The following is a 6310-nucleotide window of genomic DNA, read 5'->3' on the forward strand; positions in this document are numbered from 1 at the left end:
ACAATGTTCTTCCAGTCCCTGAATGTGGAATGCTTTTCCATTTCTTTGTGTACTCTCCAATTTTTTTCATAAGTGTTCTGTAGTTCTCAGAGTATAAATCCTTGAACTCTTTGGTTAAGTTTCATCCTACGTATCACATGGTTTTTGGTGCAATTGTAATGTGATTGATTCCTTGATTTCTTTTTCTCTTTCTTCATTATTGCTGTATAGAAATGCAACAGATTTCTGTATGTTGATTTCCTATCCTATGATTTTGCTGAATTCATATATTAGTTCTAGCAATTTTTTGGTGGAGTCTTTCACATAGAGTATCATGTTGTCTGCAAATACTGAAAGTTTGACTTCTTCCTTACCCATTTGGATGCCCTTTTATTTCTTTTTCTTGTCTGACTGCTGAAGCTATGTCTTCCAGTACTATGTTAAATATGGTGAGAGTGGAAATCTGTATCTTGTTCCTGACCATAGAGGAAACGCTCTCAGTTTTTCCCCTTTGAGGATGATGTTAACTGTGGGTCTTTCGTATATGGCCTTTATGATGTTGAGGTATATTTCTTCTATCCCTACTTTGTTGAGTGTTTTTATTAAGAATTGCAGCTGTAGGGGCGCCTGGGTGGCTCAGTTGGTTGGGCGACTGCCTTCGGCTCAGGTCATGATCCCAGGGTCCTGGGATCGGGTCCCGCATCGGGCTCCCTGCTCGGCGGGGAGCTTGCTTCTCCCTCTCCCACTCCCCCTGCTTGTGTTCCCTCTCTCGCTGTCTCTCTCTCTGTCAAATAAATAAATAAAATCTAAAAAAAAAAAAAAAAAAAAAAAAAAAAAAAAAGAATTGCAGCTGTATTTTGTCATGCTTTTTCTGCCTCTATTGACAGGATTATCTGATTCTTATCCTTTCGTTTATTAATGTGTTGTATCACATTGATTGATTTTTGAATATTGAACCACCCCTGCAACCCAAGAATAAATTCCAGTTGATCGTGGTAAATAGTCCTTTTAATGTACTGTTGGATTTGATTTGCTAGTACCTTCTTGAGAATTTTTGCATCCATATTCACCAGGGATATTGGCCTGTAATTCTCCTTTTTACTGGAGTCTTTTTCTGGTTTTGGAATCAAGGTAATGCTAGCCTTGTAGAAGGAATGTGGAAGTTTTCCTTTCATTTCTATTTTTTGGAACAATTTGAGAATTATAGGTATTATCTCTTCCTTAAATGTATGGTGGAATTCCTCTGGGAAGCCATCTCTCCCTGGTCTTGTTTGTTGGGAGATTTTTAATTACTTTCAAAATTTTCAATATTCTTTCAATTTCTTTCCTGGTTATGGGTCTTTTCAAATTTTCTATTTCTTCTGTTTCAGTTTCAGTAGTTTTTATGTTTCTAGCAATTTGTCCATTTCTTCCAGATTGCCCATTTTGTTGGCATACAATTTTTCATAATATAATCTATGATTATTTGTATTTTTGTGGTGTTGGATACTATCTCTCCTCTTTCTTTCATGATTTTTTTTCTATTTGGGTCCTTTATCTTTCCTTTTTGATAAGTCTGGCTAGGCACTTATCAATTTTATTATTTTTTTTTTCAAAGAACCATCTCTTTCTTTCATCTGTTCTACTTGGGTTCTTTCTTGTTTGTTTGTTTCTATATGATTTATTTCTGCTCTAATCATTGTTATTTCTCTTATTCTCCTGGCTTTAGGCTTTACTTGCTGTTCTTTTTCTAGCTCCTTTAGATGTAAGTTTAGGTAGTGTATTTGAGATGTTTCTTGCTTCTTGAGATAGGCCTGTATTGCAGTATACTTCCCTCTTAGGACTGCCTTTGGTACATCCCAAGGTTTTGGACTGTCGTGTTTTCATTCTCATTTGCTTCCATGTACTTCTTTAATGTCTTCTTTAATTTCCTGGTTGATTAATTCATTCTTTAGTAAGATGTTCTTTAACCTCTATGTATCGAAGGCCTTTTTATAGTTTTTCTTGTGGTTGACTTCAGCTTTTATAAAGTTGTTGCCTGGGGACGCCTGGGTGGCTCAGTTGTTAACTGTCTGCCTTAGGCTTAGATCATGATCCCAGAGTCCTGGGATCGAGTCCCTCATCAGGCTCCCTGCTCAACGGGACACCTGCTTTTCCCTCTCCCACTCCCCCTGCTTGTGTTCCCTCTCTCTGTGTGTCTTTCTTTGTCAAATAAATAAAATCTTCAAAAAAAATAAAGTTGTTGCCTGACAATATGTATGATATGATATTGATCTTTTTGTACTTGTTGAGGCCTGATTTGTGACCTATAGATACGTGATCTATTCTGGAGAATGTTCCATGTGCACTTGAAAAGCTTCTGTTTTCTGCTGAATTAGGTTGAAAGGGTTTGAATATATCTGTTAAGTGCATCCACTTCAGTGTGTCATTTGAAGCTATTCTTTCCTTGTTGATTATCTGCTTACATGATATGTCTGTTGCTGTTAGTGTGGTGTTAAAACCCCTTACTACTATTGTATTATTATCAATGAGTTTCTTTTTATTATTAATTGATGTATATATTTGGGTGCTCCCAAGTTGGGGGCATAAATATTTATAGATGTTAAATCTTCTTGTTGGATAGACCTCCTAATTTTTAGATGGTGTCCTTCTTCATCTCTTGTTAAAGTCTTTGGTTTAAAGTCTAGTTTGTCTGATGTAAATATGGTTACTCCAGTTTTGTTTTGATGTCCATTAGCATGATAGAGGGTTCTCCATCTCCTCACTTTAAACCTGCAGGTGTCATTAAGTTTAAAATGAGTCTCTTGTAAGTAGTATATAGATGGGTCTTTTTTTTTTTTTTTTAATCCATTCTGTTACCCTGTATCTTTTTATTGGAGCCTTTAGTCCATTTACATTCAGAGTGATTATTGAAAGATGTGAATTTAGTGCTTTGTGTTATCTGTACTGTTGGTATTTCTGGTGATGTTCTCTGGTCCTTTCTAGTCTTTGTTGCTTTTGGTTTTTTTTTCTACACTGAAACAGTGCACCTTAAAATTTCTTGCACTGCTGGCTTAGTGGTCACTAACTCTAGTTTTTCTCTGTCTGGGAAACTATCTCTCCTGTTCTGATTGACAGCCTTGCTGGGTAGAGAATTCCTGGCTGCATATTTTTCACATTTAGCACGTTGAATGTTTCCTGCCACTGCCTTCTGGTCTTCCATGTTTCTCTGGACAGATCTGCTGTGAACCTGATCTGTTTTTTCTTGTAGGTTAAGGACTTTCTTTCCCTTGCTGCTTTCAGGATTCTTTCACTGTCTATGTATTTTGTGAATGTGACTATTATATGCCTTGGTAATGTTCAGCATTTTTTTTTTAAAGATTTTATTGATCCCAGCAAGAGAGGGAACACAAGCAGGGGGAGTGGGAGAAGGAGAAGCAGGCTTCCCGCCGAGCAGGGAGCCCGATGCAGGGCTCAATCCCAGGACCCTGGGATCATGACCTGAGCTGAAGGCAGACGCTTAACGACTGAGCCACCCAGGCGCCCCATTCAGCATTTTTTTAATTTAATGGGAGTTCTCTGTCCATTTTGGATTTTGATGTCTGCATCCTTTCCCAGATTAGGCTTTCAGCTACAATTTGGTCGAATAATCCTTCTGCCCGTTTTTCTCTTTCTTCATCTTCTGGGCCTCCTATGATACGAATGTTACTACCTTTTAATAAGTCACTGAGTTCCCTAAGTCTACCTTCGTCGGCCTACCTTCGTGGTCCATTACTTTCTTTTCCTCTTCTTTTCAGCTTCATTATTTTCCATAATTTTATCTTCTGTATCACTGACTCCTTCCCCCACTTCATCCATCTTTGCTTTTATGGCATCCATTCTGGTTTCAATCTCTGTTAAGGCATTTTAATTTGGGGGGTGACTAGATTATAGTTCTTTTATCTCTGCTGTAAGGGATACTTTATTGTCTTCTATCTTCTTATCAAGCCCAGTTAGTATCCTTATAATCTCTGTTTAAAATTCTAGTTCAGACCTCTTACTTATATCTCTATTGATTAAATCCCTGGCCGTGAGTTCTACTTCCTGTTCTTTCTTTGGTGAATTTCTCTGTCTCATCATTTTGTTCAGAAAAGAAAAGAAGAAAGAAAAAGCAAAAAACAAAAAGACTAGATCCTGGGTGTGTTGGTCTCATTGTTAAAAGAATCTAGACACCCCCGAAAATAATGAAATAAAATGAAAGTAAACAAAAAATAACGAAACATATTTATATAATACACAAATAAAAATTAAAAAAATAATAATGAGTTAGAGAAGGTATTGAAGAAAATAAGAAAATAAATGAAGAAATAATAAAGAATAAAACTAAAAAGGAAGCAAGATCCTATTTCCCTTAGAGCTAAACTTTGCAGTACTCAGTGATCAGTAGATTTGGTGAGAGGGAGGTGTTTGTGTTTATCTTTTGGGGGAGGTGCCTGTTGTGCTGGTATTCAGGTGGATCTGCTTCGAGGGTGCTGGGGGTTGGGGCTTGGTGCAGGCGATTCCAGCCTCCACTATGTGGTGTTGCTTTTCTTCATGAAGGCTTACAGCACTGATGGGCAGGATGAAAATGGTGGCGCCCTGATGTCTAGCCTTGGAGCTGAATGTTCAAGCCCCCCACTCTTCAGTGAACCTTCAAAGAAGAACAGTCAACCACTCTTCTGATGTCTCCAGTTTCCGTCAGAACCCTGTGTTCACCCCACCTGTGTCCAAGTTTTTTCATGTCAGGTACACGACTGAGTTCCAAAACTGCAAATTTTAGGGACTCCTGTGTTGTGGACCTGTCTTGTTGCTCTGGTGGAGGGTCTTGCTGCACTTTTGCTGTTTGCTGGCCAATCCAGGAACATAGTCTCACGACCACTCTGCGGTTCGTAGTTTATAGCAAAACAGAGCAGAAAGCCTGTACAAAGACCGGCTAAGCAGGATTCCCCTCTCCTATGTCTGGGAACAGTGCAGCACGTTGGTGCCACCTGGTCTTCTTATGACCCAGGGGATCCTTAGACCACATTGTCTCTCCTGGGGTTCTGACCTACTTTCCCACCTGAGCACCTTTAAGCTAGGGTCATTCCCCCATGGTAGCGGACTTTAGAGGTTCAGATTTTGCACTGTGCTCCTTATAGTACTTTGCCGTGGCCTCTGTAAACAGGGCTCCCTCCCTGCCATGGTATCCACAGCTGTATCTCCCCCAAGTCCACTCTCTGCAACTCTTAATCTTCCAAATGTAGTCACTTTTCTACTCATAGACTTGCAATTTTTGTTTCATCAGATTGATGTTGTGGGTGTTCATAATGATTTGATAAGTATCTAGCTGTATTTGAGGGAGGGCACAACCTTAGAGTCCCCCTACTGCTCCACCATCTTAACTCCTCCCTCCAAAATCCACTGGTTTTAATATCCATTGGTAAATCTTGACTGAAACAGTTATTAGTATGATGGCTGCAATATGGTAATTTTGAAATTCCATCATTTTTGCTACAGATATAAATTTGTATTCTACTTCTACTTCTGTCTACTTTTTACATTATTTTGGACTTGTTCATTTTTCCTTTATTTCATGCATACCTTATTGCTATCATTATTTATTTTAATGCTCAAATTATCTCAGATTTAACCAATGGCAATCCATTCAAGCTGGCTTCTCTGTCCATTTGATCTGCTCCCATCATTCTGATACTTTGACATCAACATTTTCTTAGTTCCTTACTTTCAGGCTTATCTTTTATTCCCTGCCTTATTGACTCTTTCTATGTGGAGCTGTGATTCCTTTAAGTGGGGTGCACTATTTAGAAACCAAGACATGGGTACATGGATATTTTTTAGTTTCACATTTTGTTATTCTTCTCGTTTAATTTTACTTAGTACAGATAACATGGTTTATATGATACTGTTTATTTAATATTTGAGATTTGCCTTATGTTCTAGAAAACATGATCAATTTATAAGTGTTTCATATGTGCCTGAAAAGATTTTGTATATTCTACCTGTTGAATGTGGAGTTCTATAAGTTCCATTAAATTCATTGTATTGTTTATCTGTCTTCTATATCCCTATTAATTTTGTTTATTTCCTAGATCTATCAGTTGCTGAAAGAGGTAAATTTAAAATCCCCCTCTTTGATGGTGGATTTGTCAAATTATTATAGTTCTATAATTTTTGCTTTGTATATTTGACACTTTGTTATTATGTCCATACAAGTCTAAAATACATGCATCTATTATCATTTGAGTGACCCATTTTACTTTTTACATTTAAAGTCTTTTTTATTTAATATACTTTTCTTTGGATGGTATTTCTTTTTCAGTTCTTTTAATTACTCTTTTTTTCTTTTATTTTTCAG

General features: G+C 37.5%; 1 protein-coding gene across 6 annotated transcripts in view; it reads left to right on the forward strand.

The window, feature by feature from the left end:
- The window catches only part of NBDY (negative regulator of P-body association), a 181272-nt gene that overhangs the window by 13145 nt on the left and 161817 nt on the right, over positions 1-6310 (forward strand). For 4 of the 6 annotated variants that reach the window (XR_008506338.1, XR_008506340.1, XR_008506343.1 and 1 more), the window contains one exon: positions 4516-6301. The exons of 1 other annotated variant lie outside the window; for it this stretch is intronic. The gene's annotated coding sequence lies outside the window, so the exon portion shown is untranslated. Of the gene's footprint in view, positions 1-4515; positions 6302-6310 lie in introns of those variants that run through there. One more of the 6 variants, XR_010406138.1, reaches the window with a different exon arrangement.

This window comes from Mirounga angustirostris, unplaced genomic scaffold, assembly GCF_029215605.1.
Source record: "Mirounga angustirostris isolate CCGP_5_RB_7025 unplaced genomic scaffold, mMirAng1.0.hap1 SCAF_11, whole genome shotgun sequence".
Lineage (NCBI taxonomy): Eukaryota > Metazoa > Chordata > Mammalia > Carnivora > Phocidae > Mirounga > Mirounga angustirostris.